This window comes from Puma concolor, chromosome D1, assembly GCF_028749965.1.
Source record: "Puma concolor isolate L17-30 chromosome D1, mPumCon1.1.hap2, whole genome shotgun sequence".
Lineage (NCBI taxonomy): Eukaryota > Metazoa > Chordata > Mammalia > Carnivora > Felidae > Puma > Puma concolor.
The window spans coordinates 26,047,512-26,061,187 of NC_141676.1; the positions used below are offsets into that span (position 1 = coordinate 26,047,512).

Below are 13,676 nucleotides of genomic sequence, written 5' to 3' on the forward strand. Positions count from 1 at the left end.
TATCACCATGGTAAATGTGCCTGAAGAACTTACAAGAGTAACCAAGATGATATGGGGGAGGGACTGCAGTGCATTGTTAGTTATTAAGTCAGACACACACACACAGACACACACAGACACACACAGACACACAGACACACACACACACACACACACACACACACACACACACACACACACACACACTAGCTCCTTTAACCTTAAGAAGCAAACCCAAAAGAAAAAGGTCATCCCATTTACCAATTTATAACATACAAAAGAGACAAAGCATTCCTTGAAACTTCAGAGAAGCAAGTTGGGTGAGAGCCCTTTTACATAATTATGAAACTAAAAGCCCCAAACATTGGCCCAAACTAAAATAAATGAATGAACGAATGAACGAATGAACGAAAGAATAGGGAATCATTTGGAGAAACCTGCGGATGGCTTTCTTAATGAGTTACTCCGGGAAATTACCCGAGGGCTTTATTCCCTTTGATTCGGTTTTCCAACACAAACCCACCCCGCAGGAGAACTGCTGAGCCACCTTCCCCCAGCCACACGTTGCCCTTTCCTCCCGCCTGGCCCCTCGCCCCACACCAGGGGCCCATGGTAGGTCGGTCGCTGGCCTGCATGCCAGTCCTCCGAGCTCTGACTCGGATTCAAGGGATACAAATTAATCTGTCGTCTGTGAGGAATGCAGCGTGTCTCTCCAAGGCGAGCTTGTGCTCAATGTGAGCCCACAATTATAGCTCGCTCGGGACTCCCGCTTCCCGCTACTGGACCTTCCAGGTGGCTTGAGGCCACACTTTCTGCTAGAAGACAGAAGAGCTCATCCAAGGGCGCCTGCAGCAGGAGAGCCAGACCCAGGAGCCCAAGGCTGGCGGGATGTCTGTTCGCCAAGGATCTGGAGTTGTCCTCCCAACCCAAGTGGGTGGAGGGTCGTCCCACAACCCGCCTCCTTGGAAAGGGGACGGAAATTAGATGTTTTTAACAGTGAGCAGAAAGGAGCCAGACGCTCTTAGTCTTGCCGGCGCAAAACCGGGCGAAAGTAATCTATGATGTTGGAAGTCAAGAAGAGGTGTGGGAGGACCAGGCAGCGATGCGGTGGGGGTCCTGGGGGTGTTGGCGATGCTCTATTTCTTGACCTGAGAGCACTGACTCCCCGTGTGATTACTTTATGCAAATTCACAGAGCTCCCCACTTAACATCTGTGCACTTTTCAGTACGCATGTTAAATTTCGATAAAAAGGTTACTTAAATAATAAAAGAAAACCTTTCTAGTGGGAAGCTAGCTCACAGGCACTGACTGCCTCTGTCCATTACGGGTTGACTCCCTCCTTTCTTTCCTGCAGCCGCAGCCACTGACAAATGTACTGGTCAAAGTCACGCCAAGTCCAATAGTCCCCAGTGCCACGATGTGGTGACGGGCAGGGGACTGGCGGTGTGAGCAGTGGGGCATGGAATGTCCAGCATTTATTTTTAATTGATTTGCTCATTTTCTCCTTCTATCAAAACAGTCCCACTCCTTTCCTCCAATGCCCAAAATGGCAGCAGCCCCACCCGGATAAACCCCAAGCATGCAAACTTCTCAGGCCTGGCACAAGGCTCTGTGGTCCTGTCTACTAACCCCACTTGAAGAACGAGCCTCCAGGAAGCATCCAGAAAGTCTGCCCGGCTGCTCCAGCTCTCAATCCAAAAAGAGTCTGAAGCAGGGTGTGGCTCTCCTCCTGTAAGTCAATACTATCTCCAGTTACCTCTGCCCTCACTCCCCAAAACCCCCTGGGTTATTCGTGGATTATCAGCGATACTTGGGGTCTCAATGAACTTCTCCAGGTGGTCAGTTTGGGGGTCCCCCCTCTTTTGTTTTGTCTTTTGACGAAAAGGATTACAGAAAACTAGAGGGAGAGAAAAGGGATCCAGAATGATTTACATTCAACGAACCCACAAATTAGGCAACTGAATGCTGGTCTCTACCTGAGGCCAAGTGAGAAGTCTGAGCCTGGCTTTCTCCCTCTCTCTCTCTCTCTTTATCAATCTCCCTCCCTCCCTCCCTCCCTCCAACCCTCCCTCCCTTGCTACAATCATGCTTTCAAAAACACACCTGCCAAGTCACCACCACTGCCCAGATGTTCAGGGAGAAAAGCCTCAGCTCAAGCAAAGTACAGCTGGTTGTCGCTCACCAGCAAGGTGACTATCACCTCTGGAGAGCATAGCAGGGAAGCAAGGAGCGGGCAAGGACCACCACCCCAGCCAAGGGCAGTCTCTGATTTGAAGACACTACTGGGGTACCAGCCCATATGCCTGCATATTGCATCCTTCCAGCAACTTGGACTTGTCTGGCATGACTGGGACCCTCATTTTATGTGATGCTGCTACCGCATTTTCATTCAAGGCCAGCTTGGTTAATACCCTACATTGTGTTCCCCACACAGATACATTACGTTTCTGTCCACCACCCCTCTGTCTGTCTGTCTGTCTCTCTCTCTCAGATCAAACAGCTTCTGTTCAAACTTTGGCCAGGAGCAACTCAATCTCCCGACACCTCCCGCATCCCAGGAAAAATCCCAAACTTGTGTAAACACAGAAAGACCGGCTCAAAGCTCAGCCTGGGAACGAGGCGGGTGGTCAGGTGGGCAAGGGACACCTCAGGCTGCGCTCACCGGGCCCAAGAATCACAGACCCACAGTTGAGAGCAGCAACCACAGATCCAAAAATCACACAGGAAAGCCTGAAAAAGAAAGAACCAACTGAAGACTTAAAAAAAAAAAAAAAAAGGTTTCTTTATTAAGGCAGGGGAAAGGGAGGGTGCTAGCAAAGCCGGACTTGATCAACTGTCTTCTGGTGCCTTCTAGATCGTAGCACACAGCACATAAACACGAGGAGCTGGGCCATGGACCGTCCAGCCTCAGGGGTGTCAGCAAAGCTGGTCAGTGAGAGGCAGGAACCACCACCCCAACTCCTCAACAGAAGGGAAAGCCTCGAACACACTCCCTTGGGGGTTACAAGCACCTGTGAGGAGGAGAGAAGGGAATCGACTCCGTAAAACACCATCCAAAGGAGAAGACGCCCATCCTTCAAAGTCCCCGTCATAAGCAAGCTGCCAAGAGGCTGAGGGGCCCTGCTAGCAAGCACATACTTTCAGGAAAACGTCTGCTTTAACCAGACTCCTGTGCATCGGGCGCTGTCCTCACTTTTTTTTTTTTTTTTAAATTTTTTTTTCAACGTTTATTTATTTTTGGGACAGAGAGAGACAGAGCATGAACGGGGGAGGGGCAGAGAAAGAGGGAGACACAGAATCGGAAACAGGCTCCAGGCTCCGAGCCATCAGCCCAGAGCCCGACGCGGGGCTCAAACTCACGGACCGCGAGATCGTGACCTGGCTGAAGTCGGACGCTTAACCGACTGCGCCACCCAGGCGCCCCCACTTTTTTTTTTTTAAGTTTATTTATTTACTTTGAGAGAGAAAGGAGTGACCAAGCAGTGGAGGGGCAGAGAGAGAGGGAGAGAGAGAATCCCAAGCAGGCTCTGCACTGCCAGTGTAGAGCCAGACCTGGGGCTCAAACCCACAAACCGCGAGATCATGACCTGAGCTGAAACCAAGAGTCAGGTGCTTAACCGAATGAGCCACCCATGGCCCCCTATCCTCGGTACTTCTTAAAGAACAAGAGACAAGAAAGCCCAGGAACAAGACAAGTTATTTCTCAAAATTCCATACAAATAAACAAGAACAGCATTTCTAGCCCTACATATACCAAATATAATCAACGATGGGCAAGCCAATTTATACACAGCAGATCTTTTTATGGTTCAGAATTAACAAGTAACTTCAGAATTTATAAGGGAGAAACAGGATTTCAAACGTTCCATGAATTTCCATTCTCTGCTTCCCAAGCACCACAGTTTGTTTGTTCCTACCTTTTCCGTCCAGTTTTTTCCAGTTTCAAAAATTCCCAGACATTCACATCTTTGATAGAGACAGAGTACTCAGAATTCCTAACCTCCAATTACTTAGAATATAGATGGGAGGAAATCTAAATGTGCTGATTAAAATCAACAGGAAGAAACCACCTTTAAGGACAGTAGCAACAAAAAAAGCAATTTCAGACATTTCAAGTTAAAAATGGCTCTGACTCTCTCCACTGTCTTCAACCACAGATAAGCAGACCATGATCACTCACTAACAAGTGCTAGTGACAGGCCACCCTTCTCTTAGAAATAATCCCTACATTACGTCATACCCACTATGTGTTGGAGCCTGCCTGTGCTGGTGTTTCATGCATGTTATTCAATCCACACTGCATCCCTACTGACTAGATTTTATGCCCATTTTACAGATGGAAAAACCGAGGTTCAAGATGACAAAACAGTCAGTGAGCACTGGGATGCAGATCAAGGTCCATCTGGCTTCCCAAAACACTCCTCCCTCCACCACCGTTGTGTTCCCAAGACAGCACAAACGGACCACCTTTCAAAGTCACAAATCCAGTGTTATTGGAATAGCGGGACTTCTGACGCACAAATCCTAACAATTACGTACCCTAAGTGTGGGAGAACCATCCAATCCGAAACTGGGCAACTGCTGCGTTCCCACTGCCAAACCACTTGAGCTAACGTTCTCTTTGACAATGACAGTGTGCCACTGCACTGGGTCCACGAAACAAGATCCTTATATTTAAATCGACCCATTACTTCCACGTGCTCTGTTTTGTGGTAAGCATTCATTCAATTAACACAGGCATTCAATGACCCAGAAAGAACTGAGCACCTGATGTTGTTCAGATTATGACAAATACAAGATCTGAGCACTTTCAAAGCCTACAGTTTGACCAGAAGAGAGGAATATGCACCTACATGGCTATAATTATAAAACCTGAGGTCATAAATGCCATCAAAAAGGAGTACAAAATGGGATATAGGAATCACTAAGGAGGGAAAAATTTCTTTCAGGGAAGTATCTTGGAATGCTTCACAGCACAGTTTTCAATCAGGCTGGCTTTGCAGGGTGAGTAAGATGAAGACTTGCATTCTAGATAAAATGTTAAGCTAAGCAGGAGCATCTGGGTGGCTCAGTTGGTTAAGCATCCGACTTAGCTCAGGTCATGATCTCACAGTTCGTGGGTTCGAGCCCCGCATAGGGCTCTGTGCTGACAGCTCAGAGCCTGGAGCCTGCTTCAGATTCTGTGTCTCCCTCTCTCTCTGACCGTCCCCTGTTCATGCTCTGTCTCTCTCTGTCTCAAAAATAAATAAATGTTAAAAAAAAATGTTAAGCTAAGCAGAGGCAGGAAAACATTAACGAAGAGAACAAGGGACAGAAGGCTGAGAAAAGCTTTAAAAGCCAGGCTGTGGAGTGTAGACTTCACTTTGCCAACAATGAGAAACCAGCAGCAACAGTTTTTTGGTTTTTGTTTTGAACTATCATTGAGTAATCTCTCTATCCAAGGTGGGGCTGGAACTCACCACCCCAAGATCACAAGCCTCATGCTCTACTGATGAGCCAGCGAGGCGCTCGAAGAGCAACAGTTCTTGAGCAGAGGAGTGACATGGACCGAGTAATAAATACTTCGTGTAGGTTAACCTGGTGGCTCTACCTAAACAGACACCGGGCTAGGGGAGTAGTAAGAAAATGCAGCTGGGAAGCTACTGGAAATTTGTAGGCATCCAGCTGCGAATCAAAGAGTTGGGCCTTACTCTGCTAACTCCAATATACAGTCCACCTTCTAACAAGAAATACCACGAAAGGCTGGTCAAAGTTAAATAAATAAATACATCGAGTCTCTTTGACTATTTGCTGAAGGAGGAGACAGCCCAAGTCATCAATCTTTGGCTTTAGAAAACAGCAGATGGTAGTTTTGGCAGCCGATCTGCTGTCCTAGTTATATGTTTTGCTCAGGCTAATGGTGCACTTTGTTTGCATTTCCTCAGCCTGCACCACTGGCGCATGGGGCAGGCAATCCCAAAATGTAATAAGCAATAACGGACGTTACACTGGGCTTCAAATTTGAGCATTTGGATAACCCGGACACAAACACACCCAAGTACAAGACATGCTTCAAACTCCTATGCTGGTGGAATGTTCGGTGCACCCTGGACACAATTCTGACCAGTGTCCTTCATGTCTGCAAAACCTCAAAGGCAACAAACGCAGAAAAGGGGGGCAAAAAAAAAGCAAGGAGGAGACTCAGACAGTAACAGGCGGCTAGGTGGGCAGAGCTGGAAAATTCCTCGTACTGGTTGCTAATTTCAGGGAAATAACTGCTTCTTAAGACAAATCAAATAAGCTTCTCGAAACTGTGTTTCCCTAGACCTGCCTTTTGATGTGCTCCTTTCCGCAATAATAATAATAAAAGAAGCGTGTGCAGGAGATGGAGTGACTCATAGCATTTTCTGCGTGGATTACATTTCTGCTACGTTCCGTAAGCAAACCAATAACGGAACAAATCCATTTGCATTTGAGCAGGCACCGAACCGGCTCATAAGGATACACTCAGGTGTTATAATGGGGGCGGGAGATCCGTTCTTTCCAAAGAGCTCCATTTCATCCTCCAATCCACCTTAACCCCTTTTCACAGAACCCTTTGGCAGGGGGCAGAATCCATCTCTGTTCTAATGGAAACTGATTTTTCAGGTAGGTGAGTGAAAACTGCCTGCACTTTTCTCTTAGCCTTCATTTCAGCCAAGTGACCACGAAAGTCCACACCAAATCCCGCAAAAAGAATTCATCATAGGGCTTGCTGAGCAGGACTGTTCCCAAGCCGGGGGACTTAAACTGTAGTCTGGAAACATTTGATTTGAATTAAAAGGTCGGTCTCAGAGCAGAAAGGGGATGTGGATCCTGGGATGTGATGCCAAGACACAGAAATGAGCTCTCCAGGGAAGTTCCAGGAAGAAAAAGGTGGAAAGGCATGTGGGAAAAGCACAGGCGTTAGAACGGTGCAAGATCCGTTTCACTGGGCACCAGGAAGGAGGAGGAAAGCGGAGGTGTGTGCTTAGGCGTCGATCTCAGACTTCTGGAGAAGGCAGAAACAAATACAACGGAAGGAGGTATCTGGCACAGCCCCATGAGGAGAGAAATGGACCGGTGAGAGAATGGTCGATTAACAGAAATAAAATCACCACATCCAGTACTTTCATAATCAAAGTGGTAAGAAACCGCTGTCATCTCCATAGTTGTAGTTCTGCTGTAAAAACATGTTTTTAAAAACAAGGCCTCGGTGGACACAGAAGTCCGAGCTGGAAAGCCTACAAGGAAAATAAAGTAGTACTTCTGCGCCCAGCACGGTCTCCCGCGGAAGCGCAATGAGTGAGAAGGGATTCATTTCTTATAAAGACGAAGCAAAGGCTTCAATGCTCTGGAACATGTTTATTAATATTGAGCCAGTTAAACCCGGGCCTTTCCCAGCTGCAGCCCACCAGCCCATAAATGTTTAGGAGCAGACCCGGGCACACACGTGCACGCCCACCAGACACGAGCGCCACATGCATGCGTGTGCACACACGGAACATATTCGCCCCACATTTCTCACCCCACCGGGTGGGGGGACCCACAGAATTGTCCGTGTATGTGCAAACCCAATCTCGCAGTAAGAGCGTGCAAAGTTCCCGTTCCTGAGCTCAACCAGCTCCTGGGGGAAAGAATCTCTCTCTCTCCAGCTTCTACATTCCTCCTTATACTTTTCAAGCCCTGAGGAGGTCCCAAGGTCGAACGGGAATCCCACGCTCTTCAGAGATGAGCCTTGGAATCGGGATGAGGGAGGCTTTTCTTTAGCAACAAGCCCACTCCCATCGACAGCACCAAATAGCGTCAACCCACATTTTCAGACCTCAGGGTGTATCCACAAATGGCTTTTTGAAAGAATAAAGATTCCACCCAATTTGTCTACCAAGTCCGCCTTGCCTATGTAGCCAAGCGTTCTTTACAACTGATAAATGATATGCCCTCCCCAAATATAAATGGCACTGATGATAATTACCATTTATTGAGTGTTCTCCATGTGCCAGATGCCTTTACAAACATCTAATATTTGTAACAGCTTTAATCAAAGGAATCATTAGCTCCATTCCACAAATGCGGAAAGGCTGCTCAGGGAGGTTAAATATCTGCCCAAGGTCACATGAAGTAATTGAGGATCTGGGCTTTATACCAGGGCTGAGTGCCTACAATTCATTTTGTCTTCTGCCGGACTCTTTCATCCGGCCACAAAAACATAACCACGGGAAAACCCAGCCGGCTCACGCCCTCCTCCTAGCACCCCACAGAACAAGAAGCCTGCACGTCAGCCTAGAAGATTCTCCTGCAAGTCTTCCCAAAAAAGAAAATTTATGAGGGTTTTACAAAAATCACTGGTCTGCAGAGGCTGCAAAGTGACTTCCAGTTTTAAGAACTAACAAGAATCTCCCCAGAGCCGATTATTAGGGCTGATACAGCTCATAAAACAGACCATAAAACCATTTCTGTTGTATTAGTTTTGTGTTTTTCTTTTCCAGAGGCCCGTGGCGTGGCAGGGGTGGGGGGTTGCGGGGGGGGGGGGGCTCCTGAGAAGAGGCCTTCCCACGGCCTATGGTCCGCCCACACCCACAGAAGCCCGAAGACTTGTCTTAGACTCTTCCCTTCCTCGCCCTCATCAGAGCCTCTCAAGCTGGTACAAAGGAAAACATCATTAACCAGCCTCCTGTACCTGAGGGTGATCTCAGATGGGTCCCAGGAGCCGGTTCTAATTTACTTAAATGATTGAGATCTCCAGTTACTCAATCCTGCAACACCAGCCAGCAGATATAATTGCAAAGCAGGTAGGCTAGACTCACCAATCTGCCGATTTGGTGCCAGCTAACGTTGCAAATTACAGGGTATAAATTTAGCAGGGTGGGTCTTGACACACATTCCTGCAAATTACACGTTCCGTCTCTAGTAGAAAGTGCATTAATTACTCTGGGTGCATGCACTACTTCCGCTTACTGGGGGCTTTCGGGACAGCTTGAGAGCAACTCCGAGCAATCTACGAAGATTAAAGCATAAATAAGTAATGCCTGCCGGGGAGGTGAGACTTTTCCAAAGCTCTTGGAATCGGAATTGTTAACTTTCTCCCTGCAGATTGAGAGGGAGTGACTGAAGCCCACTGTGTGGAGCTGAAGATGGACTGACCCGAAACAAGACACAAATAGGGGGCCCATAGGGCTGAAAACTGAGCAGCGTGGTGATTTAAGAGCAGCGGCTTCGTTCTGCTTGCAACACAAGGGCTGCTTTTCCTGCAAGGAGAACAGGCATCAGGTGCCACAGGGCCGATACAGCCAGAAGTGAGGTCTGGATCCGCGGGCGTGAGCCCATCGGATTTCACCCCGTGTAACAGAGCACTGCCTATGTGCCGGGCACTGAACAGAGTACACAAAACCTGCATTTTCACTGATCCCAGCCACACGGGGCAGGAAGGAACTACTGCCAACTTACAGACGAGGGAAAGTTGGCTTTCCTTTACAGAGGCTTGGAAAGTTAAATACCTTGCCCAAGGTGACATAATCAGAGAGTAGTGGAACCAGGACTGTGTGACCCTCCAACTCATGCTCTTCAACCCAACAGCCACCGCAGATGCTCATCGGGACTCTGGGGAGAAGGAGAAAACACCACCCAGTCATTCAGTGCCTCCCACGTCCTGGCCACAGAGCTCGCGGTCTTCACGGAGGCTGTTCCACTTAATTCTCAGAACAACTCTGGGGGGTGTCCCCTTCCCTCGACTGCACCCATGAGAAACCAAGGCCGGGAAAAGTCAAGATCATCCAGCTCATAAGTAGCAGCGCCAAAAATTTAACCCCTCTACATAGCTCCTAAATTGAAGACTTTTCCCTCTAACCTAAGATCCTCATCTGAGAATTCACCATAAATCTGATAACTATGCAGCCTACGTGATTCAGGGAGAAAAAGGACCAAACTGCTGGAGCCAGAGGAAGAACATCAAATGGTACTGCCTGCCCACAAGGTCCCTGAGCCCACACTTCCAGCGGGAGGAGGAGTGAGCTGGCCGTTCTCAAGTCACAGCTATAGTAGACACGGGGGGCTGGTTTTTGTTCAAGTTTGTTGGCATGCACTTCTCCTTCTGCTTTATTAGAATGAGCTCTTTCTCGATGGCTACAATGCCACGGGGCTACAATCAAGGATCCTCCGCTCTCCAGTCCAAAGGAAGGCAATGTGATCTGAGCTGAACTAAGATAATGGCTCCCTCCCTGGAGTGTGACTTCTCAGAAGAAAGGCAAAGGTGCTGAAAACAGCCCATTCCTTCCAAGAAGCCTGACAAAGAAGGACTCTTTTTACTGTAAAATGAAATCTCTCTGACACCACCTTGCTTGGAAAAAGCTCATGGGTCTCCTCACTGAAGGGATTTCACTGGAGCAGGGAAGCAAGGCTCAGAAAACACAGGTAGTGCTGGGGAAAAGCAACCCAGTAAGTTCCATAAGATTCGCATGCAGTGTGCACTTACGGAGAAGGCGGGACCGAAGTCGGCGTGGCTGGCTTCCAGAGAGGACGCACTCACCCCAATGAGAGACACTGCCTGGACCCACCAGATAAGTTAAGATTTAAGGGCTTGACAAGAGTGACGTGTCACAGCCAGACCGCCGTCTTGTCGCGGTTAATATTGATAGGACATTTCCTCTTAGTAATCATCATTTGGTGGATTAATTAAACCTGGAATTCCTGAGCACTCAAGGTTATGACCTCAATCCTGACTCCAGGAAATTGCACATTCTTTGTCGTAATTGGAAATGTGTATGGCTTTACCTAACAAAAATGTGTATGGTAACCTAATAACACGTGCAAGATTACTTTCTACCAGAAGCCTAATGAGTAAAGCTGACACACTCGTATGCACAATGGCTGCCCTTACCTTAATAAACTTGTAGGATGACCGTGAGATTCGGGTGTATAAATACTACCTTATCGCTTAGGCGGTCCCTCTCTAATTCTTTTCTATAAAAAGTGGGAAGCAGTGGGGTTGGTGTACCACAGGGGCCCTTGACCCACCTAAAAAGGCAAAGATAAAAATCATTTGAAAGCCATTTATCTAGAGCCACAGTTCTGGACGCCTGGGGCCCTTTCTGTGAGGTGAGACTTAGCCATCCTACAGCTAGGTGGCATTCTGGGGGTCCCTCCCCAGTCTGGATTGGGAAGACCCACTGTGACCCAGGGTGGGTGCTAAGACAAAGAGCCAAGAGGTTTAAAAAAGGGGGTGAGGGGGCAGCAGCAGATGATGCTAACTGAGGGCATCCATGGAGCTCAGTGAAACGACCTCACGTGCTCCTCTCTGGTCCGGGCAGTAGCACTAACAGAATAACACGGTACCAGCTATGACTCTCGTTGTTAACGGCATGAATAAGGATGACACAGGAAGACAGTGACAACATACGCACAAGGCAGGAAGCTCTGGGACCCTGCCCGTAGGACCTGGTCTAAGGCACCTGTGTCTACTTGTGCCCATTCAATGCTGAGGGGCACAAATGGATGTGGAAATTCTGGGAATTGTTTTTAATCTACCGAAATGACTAGACGTGCACAAATAATAGCTACAAATATGCTATCCACGACGATGTTTAAAATAAACACAAACTTGGAAACAACACAAATGCCCAAAATTAGAGCAATAAATTACGGAACATCTATTGGACGGAATTCAATGCAGCCATTACAACAGGCTTAGAAGTACTGGGGGCAGGGCTGTGGAAGCATTCTCCCTCAAGGAAAGGCAGCCCAGTCAAGAGGGGCACCGTGGGGTTCCAAACAATCAATTCTTGCTAGAATAACCATCCTGAGTTGGGAGGCAAATAACGAAGAAGCCTACTGTTTTCCTAATACAGACCACAGAAATGAAGCTGATAAGAATTATTCTGAACGATAGAGTTGGGGTAGAGAAGACTGAGGATACACTAAAATAGAAATGTTTTGGGGCGCCTGGGTGGCTCAGTTGGTTAAGCGTCCATCCGACTCTTGATTTCGGCTCAGGTCATGATCTTGCCATTCGTGAGATCAAGCCCTGCATCGGGCTCTGAGCTGACAGTGTGGAGCCTGCGTGGGATTCTCTCTCCCCCTCTCTGCCCCGCCCCCACTCACACATGTGCACTCTCTTTTCTCTCTCTCTCTAAGTAAATAAATGTTAAAAATATAAAAAATAAAATAGAAATGTTTTAATAAATAGAAAAATCTTCAGCACATTTAAGATGGAAACAGAAAGTATAAAAACTACATACGCACACACACACGTAAAGAAGGATATGCCAGTTTCTTTCTGAACAGTAGGATTCACTGATGATTTTTATTTTCTTCGTTCTAGTTAACTGAATTTTCAACAAGAAATAACAGGAACGATAGCAATAAAAGTTATTTTCCACAATCTTATTTCTTTTTTTTTCTTTTTTTGGAAGTCCCACTGAGATATTTTTCACAATTTTCATGGGGACAGAGACCATTACAGAACCCAAATGTCATACAAAGCAGGTGGCACTTTGACTCCCCAGAGACCATTTCCACCTAATAATTCAATTAAAAGATTTTTTTTTTTTTTTTTTGATAAAGACAGTGCACAGTAATGCAGAAACGGAGCCTATTATTTAAAGAATTCCTCCACAGGACATTTCTGTAGTGAGTGACATCAAGGGTGTGACTTGGGAGATACAGTAGGTACTTTCCATTTTGAGCACATGTCCACATGACGCTCAAATCACAAAACGTTATAGACTCCATTCCTGACCAGTCAGACTCTGGGAGACAGCCGCCTTCTCCTCAGAGCCATTGTTTCCTCCAAGCTCTCTTCCAGCACCTGCTTTTCCTTGCACTTTTCCTGCCAGGAAGTACCGCTGACAGGAAGTACCTGCTACAACCCTCAGCCCCGGGGTCGGGTTAAACTAGTTGTACCGCTTCCACGGCCAATCCTCCCTTGGAGTGGCCAGGGCTCCACTAGAATGTGGTCATCACATCCTGACTTCACCAGGTCCTGCTGCTTCACCTCAGGACTCTCAGATTCATCCTCCCCTTCCTTCCTGTGTCTGGCCTTGACCCACTCTGCCTGGACCACTTCATATCCGAACTCTGGGCCCCCGGGCTCTTTCCCCCACGGCGACTCTTCACGCTGAAGACCGATCACGTCACTGTCTGCACGTCAAGTCTCCCCAACTCCTACATCCAGAACCTCACTGGCTGCAAGCCTCGGAGCCTGCATGACCGAGGTTCCACCTACCTTTCTACGTGTTTCATCCAGAACATTCCTCCTCACAAGCTACGTCCCAGACATCCCACATAATCAATCGCCTGTTCTGTAAACATAACTGTTTAATGATATGAAATATTTCAAACATATGAATAGGGATTTTAACATAGTAGACTCATGTACCCAGAGCACCAAATTCACAAATGCTAATACTCTGCCATATTTCATCTTTCTTAAGGAATAAAACACTAGTGACATGCATGGCTGAGAGGCCCTCCCACCCCGTCATCCCAGAGGTAACTACAATCCCGGGGTGTATCTTCTGTTTACTACTTTTACAACACATGCATAACTCAATTGTATGTGCACGTTTCATATGTATGTTATATATGTATATATACACCCATATATAACTTATAGATGCATGTGCATATATAATTTTGCACGTACATACACTCACTATATACAGATATATAGATACTACTTGGGTAGACAGACATACAGTTTTTC

The 13,676-nt window shown here is 47.2% G+C and overlaps 1 protein-coding gene across 3 annotated transcripts in view; it reads right to left on the bottom strand.

The window, feature by feature from the left end:
- The window catches only part of LDLRAD3 (low density lipoprotein receptor class A domain containing 3), a 242,038-nt gene that overhangs the window by 185,567 nt on the left and 42,795 nt on the right, over nucleotides 1-13,676 (bottom strand). The window contains exon 1 of one of the 3 annotated variants that reach the window (XM_086677673.1): nucleotides 9,475-9,583. The exons of the other annotated variants lie outside the window; for them this stretch is intronic. The gene's annotated coding sequence lies outside the window, so the exon portion shown is untranslated. Of the gene's footprint in view, nucleotides 1-9,474; nucleotides 9,584-13,676 lie in introns of those variants that run through there. 3 annotated transcript variants of the gene reach the window in all.